Genomic DNA, 19,888 nt, shown 5'->3' with positions numbered 1-19,888 from the left:
CAGCATTATGTAATCATTATCACTTTCTACTTTCAAAACTTTTTAATCACTCAAAATGGAAACTTTGTCCCAATTAAGCAACAATTCCCCATTTCTTCCTCTTCCAGGCCCTAGGATCCACTATTCTACTTCTGGTATTAATGAGTTTACCTATTCTAGACAAGTCATTTCCACTTTTTTGCCTTTTGTGAATAAAACTGCTGTAAATGTGCATGCAAAATAGTATGGAATTTCAGGGTCAGATGATTATTCTATTTTTTTAACTTTTTAAGAAATAACCTGGGTGTTTTCCACAGTAGCTTCTGTACCATTTTACATTGTCACTGGCAATATCCTAGGGTTCCAATTTCTATACATCCTAACATTTGCCATTTCCCATGTTCCTCTTATAGTAGGCAACTAGTACCCATTGGTTGGGTGGGACCTCATTGTTTCTCTATCTTGCCTCTCAAACTCATCATCATTGGATCATTTGAGGAGTTAGTCTCTGTGTCTTCTCTTCCCCATACACTTCCACCCTTTCTGAGATCTTCTCCAACCCCCTGGGTTTAAATACCTCGGACATGCTGATGTATATTGCTGGCCCCACCTCCCCCTGTCCTCTAGGCTCTCGTGAGTCATTGCCTATTGAGCTTGTCTACTTGAATGTTCAATGGGCATCTTAACAATGAAATGTCCAAGACAGAAGTCACATGCCAAGCCTCCCCTTCTCCCACCAGCCATGACTGTTTCTCCCCAGACTGCCTCTGTCAATGGCGTCTCCATTTTCCTAGCTTCTCAGACCCCAACCTCGCATTTATCCTTTACTTTTGTCTTCCCCTAGCCCTCCATATCCACCAGAAAGTTCTTTTACCTCTATTTTAAAAGCACACCCGAGCTTTGGTTGGGTATCCGTTTAAATGTCCCCTATACAAAAAGGAATTCTCTATCTAAGATAGCCCCTTCCCATTCCCCGTCCATCCCCTCACCCTGTCCATTCTTCAGGACACTGTATGCCATATTGTATTTGTCCCCTGCACCATAATGGCAGAGCAGGAACTTGTTGATTTCTTTATTCTGGGTCTCTTTTGCCTAGAATAGTACTGACCAAATGGATCAAAACTACCAAAACATGTCTTTTTCAGTTGGAAGTGTTTGGCCATATGTTGGAGATTTTCCTTCTAAAAGAGAGGATTTGGGGCAACCTACATGAGCAGATATCATTGCTAAAACAAAGACACATTATTTGGTGGAAGCGTCTTGGAGTTGTAGAGACCCCTCCTTTTTTGAGGCCCTCTTCACATGGGGTGATTTGTCTTTGACACAGCTCTTTGTTACGAATTTTGTCTTCAGCAAGAGAAGGGGGAAATGCTGTTATTAAAATACGAAATGTGTCTTGTCATTAAAAAACATTAGTGGCCTATGAATAATAAATAATTATATTATTATTACTGTAGAATTCTTTTGAAGGTACTCGGGGCTAGAGATTCTATTAAATTTTAAGCTCCTTGAAAGCAGAGTGATGCCTGAGGCCACTCTGTGTTCCTCTCTTATTTAATAGGCACTCAGTAAGGAATTGCTGAGTGAAAGTATGGAACCTCTTCCACAAAGGAGAATCGCCCTTTTTCTTTGTGCCTCCTGGAGGGAGAGAAAGCCATGTAGAGAAGAGGGCGGGTGTGGGTCCAAGGTATGGCATTGACCAGCTGTGTGGCTTTGAGGAAATCATCAGTGACGTGGAAGTCCTTCTCTGTGAGAGGCGAAGGGAATTAGGCTCCAGTGCTTCCTGTCTGCATGGAGGAGACCTGCAGTCGCAGGAGGTGAACCAGGAGGTAAATCGCAGTCTAGACTTTGTTGCTGTTGTGATACTTTTCATAATGTTTCATTTTCATAGGATAAAAGAGTAGCAGGGAAGATGGAAACTGAGCTTTTGAAAGCAAACTGTGCCACCCATGAGCTGGGCACCCAACCAGGCATCTGCAGGCTTCGTCTCCTTGAATTTTACTTTTCCTTACATCACATTATTTTCATGTATAGATACTCTCAAAATTTCCTTCATTTTATAACTGCATTCTTGAATTATGTTTAAAAGTTGAAACCCCCTTAAGGAAATATTCTCTTAAGTGAGGTCCAGATCAACTTTTTGAAAACAAGGCACTGTGAATCAATAGTTTTTGAGGAATTATTGAATTCTATAATTAAAGAGATGTAAAAAAATCTTCTATGCAGGCGGATTTTTATTTGTTTTCCTAGAGCAAAATATTAGCTACTAAAATATAACAATAATAAATTTTTTCATACAATCATAAATTCCCTTTAAAGAGTGCAAGCCATTCAGAGAAAAGTTGGCAACTTGGTTTTTAAATTTTTTTTTAAAAATTAGTGACATATTTTAGTGGGACTGAGGACCTTGATGAACCTGATGTACTAATATGTGAATCCTCTTATTCATTCAAATGCCCTTTATTACTTCATTGCTCTTCATAAAGTATTTTTAGCCTTTATTAAATATTAGAAAACAATTCATCTTATTCAATGAAAAGGAAAAAAAAATTAAGTATTGCTAGATCACCAATAGAAAATGGAAGGTGTGGGGCTGGGATTGTGGCTCAGTGGTAGAGCACTCTCCTTGCACATGTGAGGCACTGGGTTCAATCCTCAGCACCACATAAAAATAAACAAACAAACAAATAAATAAATAAAGGTATTGTGTCCAACTACAACTAAAAAAATATATTTGAAAAAAGAAAATGGAAGGTATACACAATACACAAGCTCAATGTGTTAATAGTTTTCTGGTTTTTTAATTGACCTAATTTTTAAAAATGAAAGATAGTTTTGTCATGTGCCTTAAATTTGATGTTTCCTCTGAGACTCTAAGAGAAACATTCCTTGTCTAATTTAAACCTATGGATATCATGGCAATTCAAAGCCATCTGAAATCTCCAGGTGGCATATTTTAGTTAGAGTCATCTTCCTCAAACTCTAAACTCACAGAGTGTTCTTTAGCCCATCCACTGTTGACAGAGCTCCAGTCCAGTCCTGACACTTTCTAGTTCTTGTTTTAAAGGGCTATCCTCTGTGCTTCAATTTGTTCAACAATCAATAAGGATGATAACAGAAACACTGCCACAGAATTGTTAGGATTACATTTATTGATATATAAAATTGATATATGTTATTTACAGAAATTTTATATGCATACATAAACTGTGTACACACACACACCACCCCCCAATATCTTCAAAATAGTGCTGGCCACTTTATGTGTTATTATGGTTTAGATATAAGGTGTCTCCCAAAACTCATGTGTGAGACAACATAAGAGTTTAGAGGAGAAATGATTGAGTTATTTAACCCAATCAGTGAATGAATTCGCTGGCTGAATTAACTGAGTGGTGAATGAAGGTAGGTAGGGTATGGCTGGAGGAGGTGGGCATTGGGGGCATGCTTTGGGGTACATATTTTGTATCTGGTGAGTGGAGTCTCTCTCTGCTTCCTGATCATATGTGAGCTGGTTCCCTCTGCCACACTCTTCTGTCATGATGGTCTGCCTCACCTTGAGCCCTGAGGAATGGAGCCTGCTGTCTATGGACTGAGACCTCTGAATCCCTGAGCCCCCTGAAACCCTGAGCCCCCAAATAAACTTTTCCTCCTCTATAGTGGTTCTGGTCGGGTCTTATGTCACAGTAGCAAAAAACAAAACAAAACAAATAAACAAACAAACAAAAAAAAACCCATATTAAAACATGTGTGTTAAGTATTAGCTCTGATTAATGGTGGTGGTGGTGATACAGGTGATGATGGTGGTGGTGGTGGGGGGTGGCTTAGTCCCAATTTATCAAATAGTAACAACAAAAAAGAACCTCTTGTCATTGCTTATTCTGTCCCTCATGATGGGTCAAGTGATGCTTTGCAGGGGAAGACAACGTGCACTCGAAGTGAGCTTCAATTCTATTGACAAATCATAGGCGTATCTTTTTGAAGAAATGTTTCCTAGAGCCGTCGATGCAATGCGTTCACATTTAGTAATTCTACTTTATAAAATCCCACTGAGCTCTTTGAGATAAGAAAAAAATCAGCTAAAAAGAATAAATGGCCAGAAGTCACACATTGGGAGAGGTCAAAGAAAATAAATAGGTTCGGCACTGGGCCTAAAGGTTGAAAAAGATTAATTTAAATGGTTCCACTTAGAGAATATGACAAAGTTCCAACACTTTATGGCAGGCACAGTATTTCATGCTTAAAAGTTGTGTTCAAATACATTCTTTCTTCATTCTCATCCAGCCTGGGCAAAGAGGCGCCAGTTATCTGCACCAAACTGCAGCGAGAAAGGAGGGTACGAGTATATGAACATGCCATCCAAGCTAATGATACTATGGATTATAATGCAATAAAATAATAATCCATCTCTGCTCCTAGCACGGTGCTTTTTAATTCAGCTATGACATCCTATATGGAGATGTTTATCCTGCACTTCTTTCTCACTGTGGAAATTATTCTCCTGAAATCTGCAGGGAACTATCTGATGTCTCACCAATGGGGCTGTATCAGCCCCGGTGATTAAAAGGATTACTTATTTGCTTACTCAGAAAGGATTAATGGCCAGGAGCAAAGGCTTTGTTTAAAAATCATGTGCCATGATGTCCTGGAGCTTAAGGAAGAGAGTATAAAAGATATTAGCCCATTAGATGAAGAAGCTTTTTACACAAAAATTAAAATCTTCATCCAGCAAATGGACCCTCACTGATGAATTCTGAACTAGCATTAAATAAACAATAATTTTCTAGTAATGTGCTGCCATTGTGTCTTGGCATCCCTTTAATCCGGGGTCTGTTAGAACTATTTTACTCGAGCTGATTATTTGGGGAGATGATTTTTGTGTGTGTAATTGAAGTCTAAAATATGGAGTCCTTTATACTTAATTGCATACTAAAACAAAACAATAAGATTAAAAGAGCATTTAATTCTCACAATGCCTGGGGACTTACCATTTTACAGAGTATCTATAACATTCTAGTTTATATATAATGCAGGTCTTCATATGATTTTTTAATTTTCTTTGTTTGAGCTAATAAACATAACAGCAATTACAATGTTTTCTGTGGTCCAAACATTGCTTGCTGGCAGTTACTAAATTCTGAACTCTATGTATGAAATTCCAAAATTGAAAAAAAAGTCTCAGGATCTGGCTGTGATAACTGCTATTGGTATCAAAAATATCAAGAGTAATAATATACAAGAACATCAACAGAATAATAACAACGCTGAACCTCAAAATACATCAAGCGTTACCTAAAATCTATCCCTTTGTGAAATTTTCCATTTGGAAAATAATTATAGTGTTTCTCCATGTCACTTCCTGCTTAGCCTATAAGATTCTAATTATGGGGAATTTTTTTATTGAGATTTTTTTTTTCCCACCACATGTTCTTCAAAGAAAAAATTAGGATTAGAAATCGCCAGCTTTTCTCTCTGGAGCTACAAAGTGAATACTGTTTAGAGCATATGAGTGGATTAAAAGAGATTCTCATTTGAATCTCATATGCCTGCCTTGGCCTACCTCTGGAGTCCTTAGGGCAGGGCAGGGTCTGTTGTGGAAATCCAGGTGAGGAGGAGGAAGCCACTTGGGGCCAAGGTGTGGATGGGCAAGACATGCCTTTCTAATCTAAGGTTCTCCTTATTCTTGCCTGGACCTCTGAGTACTTCCAGATCCATCACCCATCCCTATAAGCAGTGATAGAACAGAAAAGTTATCCTCTTTCTTTTCTATCTGAAGTCGAATTAAGTTTCTTAAATTGAGGAGATTTTTAAGCTTAAGAGATGCTTAATTTCTTGGCATAGGAAGCACAGATGGATACTACCTTCTTACATAATAATTAACTGTGACTGGTTAAATGACATCCATCAATAGTTTACCTTTCAATAACTACTGTTTCTCTCTGTCGTGATCATTTTGTACAACTTGTGTGAACCATTCTCACCTACTTGTGGCTTCACTGGTTTATCTTCCCAGACAATACAATCTTTTCATTTGTTTTATTTCCCATAAAAACGGAAAATTTTCTTATTAACCCCTGTGACATTGGAATGTATGTTTTGTTTGCTGCCAGACTCGACTAATTTTATTGATATATTTTACATTAAGCTGCCTGGTAAATTTGCAAATGCAGCAATTATTGCAGTGAATTGAATTTCAGAGGCAAGGCCCTGATTTTTCCTTCGAGACAATACAAATGATGCTGTCTAATGCTAGTGATAACTAGCCATGAGCCACATTCTCTCCAATGAATACCAGGTTTATTCTAATGAGATGACTGAAGGAAATTGGTAATGAAAATCTAGAATCCCCCGCCCCCTGAAAATTATTAAATCAAAAGAACCACAGTTTGCTGCATTAATACCATAACTGTAGCTAAAACAAACCGTTTTATATGTGTGATTACAAACATTCTAAAATTAAGGTAATATACAGGGTGTCAATTTCCTTTTTAAGTACTTGATTTTGTTCAAATAATTCGAAGTTTTAAGTCAGCAGAGTATTTTTGCTACTTTCAATGAATTGTTCAAGTAGATTATCAAGTTATTTGAGATGTAAGGATCCCTTGCTGCATTCATATGCTCTGATTATTTTTACCCATTTTTTAAAAAGAAGTATAAGGACAATGACTGTCCTTCTTCCCACCCAATATCCTGAAATCTTTATATTCCCTAAAGGCCCCTCCCTCTCTGGTTCTGGAATTGTGCTGGCTTCTGGTAAGAGAACTGAAGGTATTTGACAGGTGACATTGCCTGCTTTCCTTAGCTATCCCACTTCCTGGAACTGGCCTGTCCCCAATGCCTCCCCATTGTCCCAGCTCATTCCCCAGCTCTCCAAGTCTCAGACACTGTGCTTACCCGCTGCTGACCTCCTGCTGACTGGCCGGGCTGGATGGCCTCTGGTGTGGACTGCTTCTTGATGTGCACTTGATTTCCTTACCAAACCTTCACAGGTCTTTCCAGACTTCGGGTCCTGAGTGCTGCTATCACTGCCAAACCCCGAGTCCACCCTGTTTCCAACCTTAATCCCAGACTTTCCTTAAATACTGAGAATTTGATGGGAAGGAAGCTTTTGAGAAGTGTGTGCCCAATGCCTCACAGCCATGTCTAGACTCTGATGAATATGTCAAAGTGCAGTGACATTTGAAGGAAAGCCTAAATGAAGAGTACAACAAACAAGAGTGTACATGCTAGTGTGTAAAATTACATACTTCTTAAGACACGAAGGCAAATGATGGAAGGAAAAAAGCATTGGTTGTTTGCAGGAAAGTCTCAAGAGATTGTTAATTCAATTCTTGCCAGATAATGACTTCTGATAAATTCTTAATTCCTAAGTTAAGAATGAAAACGAAGAACTGCTTCTTGAATTAGCCACATGATTTCAGTTTCCACCACGTGGAATGGGTCTTGGCATGACAGGGATGTGACCGTGTGTATCCTGGCTGCTTTCCAAGTGTGGCTAATCCCCTCCAGCCAACTCAGTTGCTTCTAATTTCATCAGGAATGCATGCTTATTTTTTCATCTTCTGTTTGCTTTGGAGCCTCAATTTTAGGAAACGAAGACATTTGGGTTCTGTGGAATATCTCCTAAGCCTATTCATCTCCAGTCCCCTTGTTTTAACATGTTCCCCAAGCATCTGTACATTGCTTTAGCAGATTTGGTTAACCTTTTTACATTTGCATCAACTGAAATTTGAAATACCTGGTTTTGATATACTGTTACTGCCTATGCTTTTGTTTATTTAATTGTAAACATTCCATAATAATCTATTATCCTTGAAAAACACTAATTTTTTTTTTTTTAAAAAATTGGAAGCTTGTATTATAGTTATGTTATTTCCATATGGATGAATATAGTGATCTGCAGTCTAATTTATTCATCTGGAAATTCAAAACTTCATTTTGTGAGGCAAATATGAGCTCAGCTACTCCCTTGTGGTAAATTTAAATGCATATTCTCATTGCTCCAGAATATATCATGCATACCTAGTTAAGAGACCTTGAAGCAAAATTGTTACTTCTGAATTTCATCAGGCAAAGTGTGTATTTGCGTTGGCTTTAAACTTAAAGGAGAGGGGCTGATGTGGAAAATTTTCTCAGGTGCAGAAATCAGCAGACTCTTCACATAGGGTGACATGGTTTCATTTGTGCATCCCAAGTTAAATGAGTTGAGCCCATTATGATGCTATTCATGTTGCTGCCAGTGGTTTTTGAATTTATTTTGAAGTCATTCACTTCTTCTTAATGTCTGTCCAAATCAGGTGATGGGGATGAGAGAATCCTTGCCTCTGTGCATCAGCTAGACTGGAATATTCTAGCATGTTTGCCTTGATAGTTTAACTCCAATGGACGACACACCACACTGCGTATATATTGATTTCTTAAAATTTTGAGTTCTCAACATTTAAAATATTTGGAAGGATATTTGCCTTCAGTATTGGTTAAATTTTACCTTGCATACAGAATTAAATAGTTTCTTGAAGGGGAAAGGAGGAGAAAAATAATTCATGACAAGAAATCTACAAGCACAAGGAATGTACAGAAGTTGAGATGCAATGTTTAGCAAACAACCTTCAAAAATTATCCTGATAGGTTGATTTGCATGTTCATAGCAAGGCCCTAAATTTGTGATATGGGCTCCTGATCATAAAGAGTTTTGTTACAGCAAAGTCTCAATGACTAAGCTAATTTATTCTTGCCAATTGCCCATGGAAATGGAATTAAGCCTCGTTAACTTAAAAGAGAATGGATGTCCTCCATGATGGAGGAGGACAGTGTCTCCAAATAGCAGGTGCAAAAGTCCTCAAAGTGTATTTCTCTCACCTGAATAGTCAAGGAGATTTCTAAAAATTACTTTATAAATCTTACTTTTTGATGATTTCTGAAATTGAATTCAGCTAAGCTGAAGCCTTTATTGCATCGAATTTTCATGTAAGGCCAGGACCACAGGACATGAATAAGAATTAAAGAGATCCACAAATAGAGCAATAAAAAAAAAAAATCCACTTACATTGCACTTGGATACCACAATTGGACTGAGTCCTGAATCGTCATCGACAGCTTTCTCAATCTTGTCAGTAATGATGGCATCCCATGGTGGAAGCAAACAGAGAGCAATTTTCTGCAGTAGCTGTTGGGACCAGTTTGTATTAAGATGAAATGTTTTCATGAGACAAATACATACATGAAAGCCTTGTACTTGCTTTTGTCTGATGCAAGATGTTTTTTTTCTCTGCTTGGTCAAGCATAGAGTGCCCTTTCTGAAATGATATTTGGAAAGGATCCAGTGGCAATGGGTTTCACAGTATCCATTGCATTCTTATTGAACACAACGTTTTTATAGGAAGGCAGATTAAGTTAAGCTTACTGTCTCTAGCAACACAGCTTATTGGACCATTTTAAGGCATCGTTTATGCTACCAGTAAGGAATGTATTTAGTTTATATCAAGGGTTACCTAAGTATTAGATGAATGGATAATAAGGTTTTTTGTTTTTAATGTGAAACAATAATTGGAAAAAAAGTCTGCTTGTATGTCAACCCAAACAGCTGAGCTTGCTATTTGATTAAGGAATTGGAATTGCATGGATGAGTTTGTTAGAAATGGAAGACACTGAACTGACAGATGTCTGCCCTGAAGGTTATGATTCTAAATCTTTTGTTTTCTTAGGGTATAGTGCTTACATTAAAACAACCCTCATGGATATTTAAGTATAACGCCATTATAATTAAGACTGCCTAAATTATTTTGAAAGCTGATGACAACTACAGAGACTTTATACCACTAATAAAATGTAAAGAGAAATACTAAAAGAGGATATTATGGAAGAGTTTGGCATGTTACCTTCTTGAACAAAATATCACATTCATGAACCTAGAATACTATATTGAGTGACAAATGAAAGAGGACTATAAAATTAATGAGGAAATGTTTGGAATTATTTTCCCTTGAGAATTAAAAGTCTGTACATGCTTTCAAAGGTAAGACTTTGCAATTCAGTACATCAATTTACAAGAGGCAGAATATAGCATCATGACTGAGAGTGTGTACGATGGTTTAAAAATAATTCTGGAAACAATATATTAAGTACTCCATGACAATTAGCTCTTGGCTAATGGAGGTGTAATAATGCTTACCACTGAGTTACAGAAATAATTTAAGGATTTTGATCCAGGGCCCACTGAAAACCACCACTGTTCACATATGGAAATTTCATTACTTTTATAACACACTTCCGACTTAGGACCTCCCTCTGTATATTGTACTTGTAATTTTTGAGAGACCTTTTGGGGATGATTTTTATCAGGAGGCTGTTGTTGTTGTTGTTGGTTGGTACTGGGGATTGAACTCAGGGGCACTTGACCACTGAGCTACAGCCCTTTTTTTATATTTTATTTAGAGACAGGGTCTCACTGAGGCTGGCTTTGAACTTGTGATCCTCCTGCCTCAGCTTCCTGAGCCACTGGGAATACAGGCCCACACTGCTGTGCCCAGTATAAGGTTTTTATTTTAGAATACTTTTAGATTTAATGAAAAGTTTCCCAAAAGAGTGCTCTTCTGTATACTTGACACAGATTTCCCCTATTACTAATGTCTGTGGATTTTGATATATTCATCATCATTAATAAATGAACATTGGCATTATTATTATATTATTATTTAAAATAAAATCCATACTGTATTCAAATTTCCTTGAGTTTTACTTGATGTACTTTTTCTCTTCTAGGATCCCCAAAACCATGTCACCTTCAGTAGCAATGTCTTCATAGGCCCCTGTTGACTTTCATAGTTGCTCATATTTTCCTTCTTTATGATTCTGGTAATTTAGAAGAGTGCTGGTCAGGCATTTTATAAATCTCAGTCCCTCAGGTAGGATTCATGTCCTGTCTTTCCCAAAGAAATGCAAATGAAAGCTACAGTGAGATCCACTACACACCTATTAGAATGTCTGAAATTCCAAAGCTGACAATACTGATCACTGGCAAGAATACGGAACAACAAAACCTTTCATTCGTTGCTGATTGGAACGTCCATGCTATGGCCACATTGAAAAAAATATTTGGGAGTTTCTTACAAAGTAAACGTAGTCTAACCATATAATCCAGCAATTGTGCTCCTAGGAATTTACTCAACTGATCTGAAAAAAAGTCTAAAAATGAACCCACTGCAATTCATAGAAGTTTTATTCAAAATCGTCAAGGTAAATCATAGATGAATGTACAAATAAGCTGTGGCAATGGAATACTATACAGTGATAAAAAAGGAGTGGACTAGAAGCCATCAAAGATGTGGAGGAATCTCTAATTTACAGTGCTGAAAGAAGCCAGGCTGACATGGCTACATATTATATTATTTTAAATTATATTACATTCTGGAAAAGACAAAACTGTAGAGGCAGTAAAAGGATTGACGGTTATGATGTGTTTGAAGAGGGAGTGGAGTTGAATGGGTGGGACAGAGAGGATTCTTAGGGAAGTAAAACTACTGTGTATGATACTGCCTATGCCATTATGTATTTGTCAGAATCTGCACAATTTTAAAGCACAATGACTCTTAATGCATTCGAATTACAGAATCACTTAGGTGGTTGGGAATCTTTGGATGGAATGCAGGATGATGAAGGAAATTATTTAAAATGTATGAAATAACATCATTGAAGGAGGCAGGAGAAAAGTTGCTCACCTAAGTAACTTTGGAAGTAAGTGAAGATTGTTAGGACAAAATGAAAGAAACTATACCTGAGCATTGTGTTCTAGTTTATAAAAGATTGCCAAATCTGAAGCCACTCCACTGGGGGTACTAAAATAGAACCAGTAAGCAAATGAGTGGCGAATGGTGTGGGAACTAGATTTTCTCTTGTGGAGTTTGCAAACAGGGAAGAGGATAAATCCATTTGGTGATGGATTAGAAATGCAGCCATGACTTATGGCTCATGTTTAGTTTTAAGAGAGACATGTATGCGTGTATAGAGAGGGAAGCATTTATACATATGTGTACGTGTGAAAATTCACATACTGCTCCCTTGTCTTGCCAGATGAGAGAATCTAAAGGCAATGATGCCACCATTGTGAAAAGCACACCTAGTGCCCAGATCTTGGTTGACAATTTGATACTCTAATAGAAGGAAGCAGGGCTCCCTAGAGAAATGAATGATTCCAGGACTGGAGCAGGAAATAATACAAGATGAGCCTAGAGGATTTCATTGTTTCAAAAAAAAAAAAAAAAAAAAAGAGAAGAAGAAAGAAAAAGAAAAAGAAAATACTGAACAAGCATCAGCCAGAACCTAAACCAGCAACCAGCAAGCCAGAGGGACACAGGCATCAACTGAAAGAGCACTCAGTGGCCAAAGCTGTAACAGAGCACGAAAATAAAGTATAATTGGATTGTAACTCAAAAGTATAAAATAAATATCTGTAAGTGCATACTGACACCAATAAGTGACTATGTAAAGAAATAAATGGGGGGAAGAATAGACAAATCTTCCATGCAACGAATTTCAGGTAGTTTATGTAGGTCATCTACTCTCCAAGAAGTGCAGCCTAACCTCCCGGTTCCTGAGGGGGGGGGCCTTCACAGAGAGGCTTCCTTCCAGGAACTGCAGTGTGGGAGCCATGAAAAGGAAGAGCTTTCCCATGGAGAAACCTGGCCAACACCACCTGAGCCAGGTGTCCATGTCACCCGTGCCAGGAGCCCGTACCATTGACAGGAGGTGGCACAAGTGAGCTTCACCTCTGTGATCTCATTCCCCCAAACCTAGAGCCCCAGTCCAATTATGGGGGGAAAAAAAAAAAAACACCCGGCAAATCCCAACGGAGGGATGTTTTACAAAATGCCTCATCACAATGCGACGGTCCAGGCCATCATACTCAAGGGAAGTCGGGGACTCAGGGCTCATGGCAACAAAAGGTGATGTGGTAATGCATGGTATCCAGGAACAGAAAAGGGATAGTGAGTCAAAACGGGGGACAGCTGAGTAAAGTATGAACTTTACATATAACTAAAATATATATTTGTAGATACATATAAAATATTTGTAGATACATATAAAATAATGTGTATATATGTATGTATATGTGTATATGTGTGTGTATATGTATATTGGTATATATACCAATCTCCATGTTTTTGAGCATGAATATCTCTCTCTTTAACATGTCAGTTTTCCATTGTATAAATCAGAAATACTGGGGAAAAATGCAATATTTATTTATGGGTATCTATTTGGGTTATCTCTGGTTTTTACTCTTTTGGACAGTGGTGATTACATATATTTTTTACAAAAATGTTGACTGTCTTTCTTTGGGTCTATATTTGGATTCTCAGTTCTTTTCTATAGTTTATTCTTTCACCAATACCATACTGCCTTCCCTAATTTAGCTTTACAGTAAATCTTGAATTTGTATAATGTGAGTGGTCCGACTAGGTTCTTTAGTATCATGTTGGCCATTCTTTTCATTTTGCCTTTCTGAAAAATTTAGAGTCAGTTTGTTGATATCAACAGATTAGTAGACTAGTCATGATTCCTTTACAGTTATTATACTTGGCTCTCAATGATTGTTTACTGTTCCAAAAATTTAAATACTGTCAAAAAATTGCCTTCATTGCTAATGGAGTCATCTGCAAAACAGTTCAACAATTGCAACAATATTGCAGAAAATGTGTCTAATCCCCCAAGGTGTCTTCTTTGATGAGCAGCACTTATTTGAATGCATAAAGTTGAATATTTAAATATTTAAATCCTATTGTTCTTTGATAAACACTGCATTATACAGTGGTTATGACACCTGTCCCCATCCCAACCCCAGGATTATTGGGAGAGTGAGTTGGTAAGATTTAAATATGTTCAGAGCTTTAAAATACTACTTATTCTTATGGTTAACCGATTTTTAAAATTAAAATAGAAACCTTTATGCAGGACTTAACCTCACATAACCATCCACTACAAAATTTATCATTTATTTAACTGTTGTTTAACATCAGACACTTTAAAAGCACAATAGTGCATTATATAAAAAGCCCACTGTTCTACAAAGGCATTTCATTTCACCTTCAGATACATTAAACGTTTGCAATGTTAAACTTAATGGATCTTGAGAAAGTATTAAATTTTTATTAAAAGCACAACTTTGAGACTATGTAAACACATTTAAAAATAGAGTAAGATTATGAATATGGAGAACTTTTATAGACTTCCCCATTAAGTTTTTGTCCATATCATATGTTCATTCAGGATAAGACATCAGAAGCATAAAAACTGAATGTCCATTACCATAGACTGATACCAGAAGGACAGACCTTCAAGATTTTTGTGAGTATACTCTATTCTCAGGTTGTATAGCCTGCAAAGATTCCGCTGGCAACATGTCATCCCTGGGCTCACTTGGCATTTGGCTTTGGGGATGACACAAACACCAAGAACAGCCTGAGCCATGGAGTAGGACAATTGAGAGAGCTCCTGTCCACATGGAGGGGCCACTAGGTGAAAGGTATAATCTATTTAGTACCAAAATTTTCACTGTACACCAGAATAAATGTCACTTAGTATGAAATGAATTAACACATACCATGTAGCACATTCATTTTCAGTGCTGGGATCAAGCCCTGGGTCTCCTGCATGCTAGGCAAACACTCTACCACTGAGCTACACCCCAGCCCGTTTATTTATTTATTTATTTACTTACTTACTTACTTATTTTGAGACAGGACCTCATGAAGTTGCCCAGGCTGGCCTTGAATTTATGATCATCCTGCCTCAGTCTCCCAAGTAGCTGGGATTACAGGTGTGCAAAACCATGCCTAGAATATTCTTTTAGTTTTTAAAAGGGATCTCAAAAGATTTTCATCAGAGTAATTATTGGAAATAACATTGTTAACAGGCTAATGAACTATTAATATTTTAAAAATAGCATTAATAATAATGGTCCTCACAATGAATCAATTCAATAAATAATGTTTACAATGTATTGATTGGCAATTGCAATATACAAATAGGTTAGTCACATTATTGAAACAAATAGCTTTATTCTCGTAAGAGAACAGAAAAATATTCTAACCAAGTTTTTACCCGATAGAACTAAAAATTATTTTATGATTTTATTAATAGAGAAATATAAAAAAATGCTTATAACTAAACAGGTGTTTGATTTGAATATTAAATTTCATTGAAATTCATGTGTTTCATGATGTCTGTTAAAATTGAGATGTCAGAAGTAATTCCTATTTTTAATATAATTACCAAAAAGAGACTTATTCCCCCACATCTGGTGCTTTCCAGATAGCATCTAAAATTGAAGAATGATATGGTATGAGAATTAGCCCTGTTCACATATCCCATCATAATTAAAAATTCTGATAAACCAGACACTGCAGGGAAAATAAAGGTTTATTTATTTATTTTTTATTTATGGAATCCTAATTTTAGCACTATTAAGTCATATAAGTGACTTTAATCACCCAACAGCTACATTTTGAGCTTCTTCTTGGTGTTTGGCTTTTTTTAATGTATTCAACATATTTTCATTTATAGTCTCTTTTTCATTATGCCCTGGAGTAAATATAGGAGATCCAATGAAGAATGTGATAATCTGGTCTGGCTTTGGAGATGACACAAATACCAAGAGCAGTCAGTTACTTGTACCTGGCAATTTGCTTGGTACCAAAACAAAGGCTGAAAATCCTCTATTGGGAGCAATGACTGAGGTAAGCACAGAATCAGCTGAGGAGCCACAAGGAAAAGCCCCCATCTTGCTAGTGTGCTGGGTAGGCCTGGTGTGGAGGGAGAGGAGAACAAAAATCAGTGACGCTGGGATCTAGAAGGATAAGACGCTGACCCAGTTTAAATGAAGCAACTGCTTTCAGACCTTGGACAATGCATAGCAAAGGGTTGTAATATTTGAAAGAATGAGAGTTCCACACCCAGAGTGAGCTTCTTCCTGGACTTACCATGGTATCACAGGGAAATGGAGCTGGAAGAGAGAGGAGCCTGTGTTATTGGCATTGGAACAGATAAACAAATCAATAGAACAGAATAAAGAGTACAGAATTAGATCCACACACATATGGTCAATTAATTTTTGGCAAGGTAACAGATAAGTCCCACGAAGAAAGGAAAAATCTTTTAAATCAATGGTGCTGGTATAACTAGATATCCATATGGAAAAAAGAACCTTGATCCCTATCTCATGCTGTACATCAAAATTAATTTGAGATGAATCACAAGCCCAGACATAAAAAGCTATAACTATAAAGCTTCTAGAAGGAAGAAAAGGAAACTATGTTTATGACCTTGGGAAGCACAAAGATTTCCTAGGACACAGAATTACTAATCATCACAGAGAAAGTTGGTAAACTGGATTTTATCAAAATTGAATACTTCTGTTCATTAGGAAATCCAATTAGGAAACGAATAGGCAAGCCACACACTGGGATAAAAAGTTTACAATACATATGTTTGCCAAGGGACTTGCAACTAGAATATATAAATGACTGCTGGAATCTAGCTGTAAGAAGACAAAATGCCTGATTTTTAAAAAAGGGGCAAAGTACTTAGAGACCTAACAAAAGCAACATATGCAAATGGGCAGTAATTGTACAGGAAAGTGTTCAATATTATTGGTCATCAAAGGAATACAAAGTAAAACTAAATGCAGACCACTGTAAAAAAAACACTGGAAAGGCTGAAATGAAAACAAAAACAAAACAAAAAAACCTAACAGCATCAAACATTGGCAGGGATGTGGAACAACTGAGCTCCATAGATTGCCCATGGGAGTATAAAATGGTACCGCCAAATTTAGAAGGCAGCTTGGCAATTTCTTATGAAGTTAAATAAGCATGTATCCGTGAATCAGAAATCCCACCCCTCCGGTATAAAAGGAAGAAAGGAGAACATATGTCCACAAAATATTTATGCAAGAACTTTCAGAGCAGCATTATTCATACTCTAAAACTGAAAACCATCCAAATGTCCATCAAAAAATGGCTACACAATGAGTGGTATATTCCTACAATGGAATACTTTTCACCAATAAAAATAAATTAACTGATTACACATTCAACAGAAATGAGAATCCCCCAAAAGACATGCTCAGTGCAAGAAACCAGATACACAAGTGTGCATAGTATGGGATTCCGTTTCCATAAAATTCTAGAGGAAGCAAAGCCACTCCTTTTTAAATATGTGTCACATGGATGGTTGGCCTTTTGGGGAGCATCAGTTGACTAGGAAAAGGCATGAAGGAATTTTCTATAGGTGTGCATACCTTGGTTGGGTGTGTACTATACAAATATAATATTTACAAAAACAAACTATCTGCTTAAGGTCTACACATTTCACCATATGTAAATTACACTTCAATCAACATCAGTAAATGTTGATTAATAAGCATTTTTAAAGAATTCTTTTCTCTATAATATCTGAGACTTTCAGTTTTCCTTTGTGTATATTTGTGTTTTATATATAGCATATTGAATATGTTTCTAAATAAATTATAAACAAATTGCACATTTCTTAATTGATGCCTATATATATATATATATATATATATATATATGTATTTGTGTGTATGTTTGTGTGTGTATGTGTGTGTGTGACTTTGACTTTTTTCCTGCCTTAATCAGTCATTTGGAAGGCTCTGACTCTTCCACTTGCAAAACCTGTCCCTAATTCACCTCTGCCCTTGCATGTTCAGCCATCATCATCTCTCATGTGTCTCCTACACAATGTCCCTGCTCTGATCAGTTCTTTCATCTGTGTTCTTTCAAGCTGAGGCTTTATCTCCCTAAAATCATAATATGCTTATACTACTTGATTAAAAACCTGCAGTGGTTCCCACTGTCCACATGCCTGTTCCTCATGGCATGTGATGATGTGTAAAGTGAAGGTCATCTGAACGTCTTTGAAACAGCACGTTGTATATTTGCAATGCCATGCATACTTTGTTAGGATCCCCTGAGATGAGGTTGGTTACTCACCTATAGCATGTGGATGAGACAGTCAACAGCTTAGTCAAGCAAGTGGCTCCAAGTTGCATAAAAGGAAATAACAGGTCAGAATTTGGACCTGTGTTGGACCCCAGAGCCCAGATCCAGGCCCACCACACCTACTGCCACTCTCTATAGAGTTGGGTAAAAAAGATTTACCAGCAGACTTCAGACTCAGGCCTGGCTCCAGTGCCCCATCCATAGCCAGTGTCCCTGCAAGCTCTGACACCTCCATTTCCTTTGTTCCCTCTGCTTCCTCCAAAGCTCCTGTTCCTTCTGGCCTTGGGCTCTTCATCACTCAAATCCCCATGCAAGCACCACATGCTAGGAAGTTGCCTGGACTCCTGGGGCTGCTCAGCGAGACACAGTAAAAGGTGCTGAGCATCAGAAATAAGGAAGCCTGCTGCCTGAGATCTAGAGACCTTCAGGAGTTTCTCTCCAGGCACAGCACAAGTGGAACAAAATTTAAAGAACATGCTGAGGAGTGACTCACAATTCACTGAGACTGAATGGCAACATGGATGGGAGGAAGGAAGGGACAGGAGGGAACAGGTCCACTTAAAGTTCTGATGTTTACAAGTGAAAGAAAAGGCTTGTTGTGCCCTTGAAGCAAACCACTCAGTCTATAGATTGGTTCAGCTGTCCCATTTTAAAAAAAATTATTTGTTCTAAGTTACACATGACAGCAGAATGCATTTTGTTCCATTATACACAAATAAAGCACAGCTTTTCATTTCTCTGGTTGTACACAATGTAGAGTCACACCATTTGTGCAACCATTTTGGCCCTACATCCAGTCTTATCTCCATCATTTTTTTATGTTGAGGATGTGTTTCTGTATCCCCTCCCCTCACTGGAGCTCCTCCAAAACAAAGACTGTCTTCCTTATCTTTGTTTTCCCTGGTCCTTACATACAGAGAAGGTTCATAATAGCTGCTTGTTTACTAAATGAACGTCTCACTGCTGATCTAGCATCAAAGTTCCTCTGCCTCATTTTTGACCTCCCACTGTAAATTATCTATAAGACAGTAATAAAAAATGGTTTAAAGCTCAACTGAAAAACTCAAAATCTAAAAAAGAGAAAAAGGCAGGGGGTATATTGCTTCTTAGGCCGAGCAACTACTCCTTAAGCGCACTGTAGAATGTTAAATTTTTTAGAGCTTAAAATGATTGGCTGAGATATTAAGCTGCTTTGCCAGCTGTTCAGAAAACGGATTGCTCCCAGCATATAAATAACTACTGTTATGTCTCTATAAAATTCTAGACCTTGAATGGCATATTTGATTAGAGCAAAATAAAAAAGAAAGAATTGTTATAAACAAGAAGCTGAGATTAAAAAGACATACTTGGTAACTACCTACAGTGAGTTAAAATTGTCTTTCCATGAGTGAACATTGAAATTAAATAAAAGACTTGCAATCTTAAAGGTACTAAAACATAGACCTTCATGCAGTTTAATCACGCTCCTGGTAATCTCTCCTTATCCCCTTCAAATGGTTATTCCCTCCCCCCACCACCAAAAGAGAATCAGTGGCAAGCTAGCTTAACAGTTTCTAGCCCATCTCAACATAACACCTTTAGGGTCTACTTTGTATGATGGTTGTTAGGAGGAATTTTCTTGTGCTTCTGGTAGTAGTAATTACTGACCAGGTGCATCAGAAACGAGCAATGGCAGCTTGTGGATGCCCATGTTCAGGTCTGGTCTCCTGTTTCCATTTTAAGTAGCCACTGTGTGTCTTTCCCAGTGATACCCCTTGTCCTACCTGATCTCAGCTCTGTGTGACATTATCACTCTTGTTTGTGATGTTATCTGGTAGTAATGGAAATCCAGCTTCCTTTTTTGAAATGATGCCGCAGTCTGGCTGAGCACAAAATCACGAGCCACCACACAC

This window comes from Urocitellus parryii, chromosome 8 (assembly GCF_045843805.1).
Source record: "Urocitellus parryii isolate mUroPar1 chromosome 8, mUroPar1.hap1, whole genome shotgun sequence".
NCBI classification, from domain to species: Eukaryota; Metazoa; Chordata; class Mammalia; order Rodentia; family Sciuridae; genus Urocitellus; species Urocitellus parryii.
The sequence above is the reverse complement of the archived record's forward strand: the minus strand, read 5'-3'. Positions refer to the sequence as shown.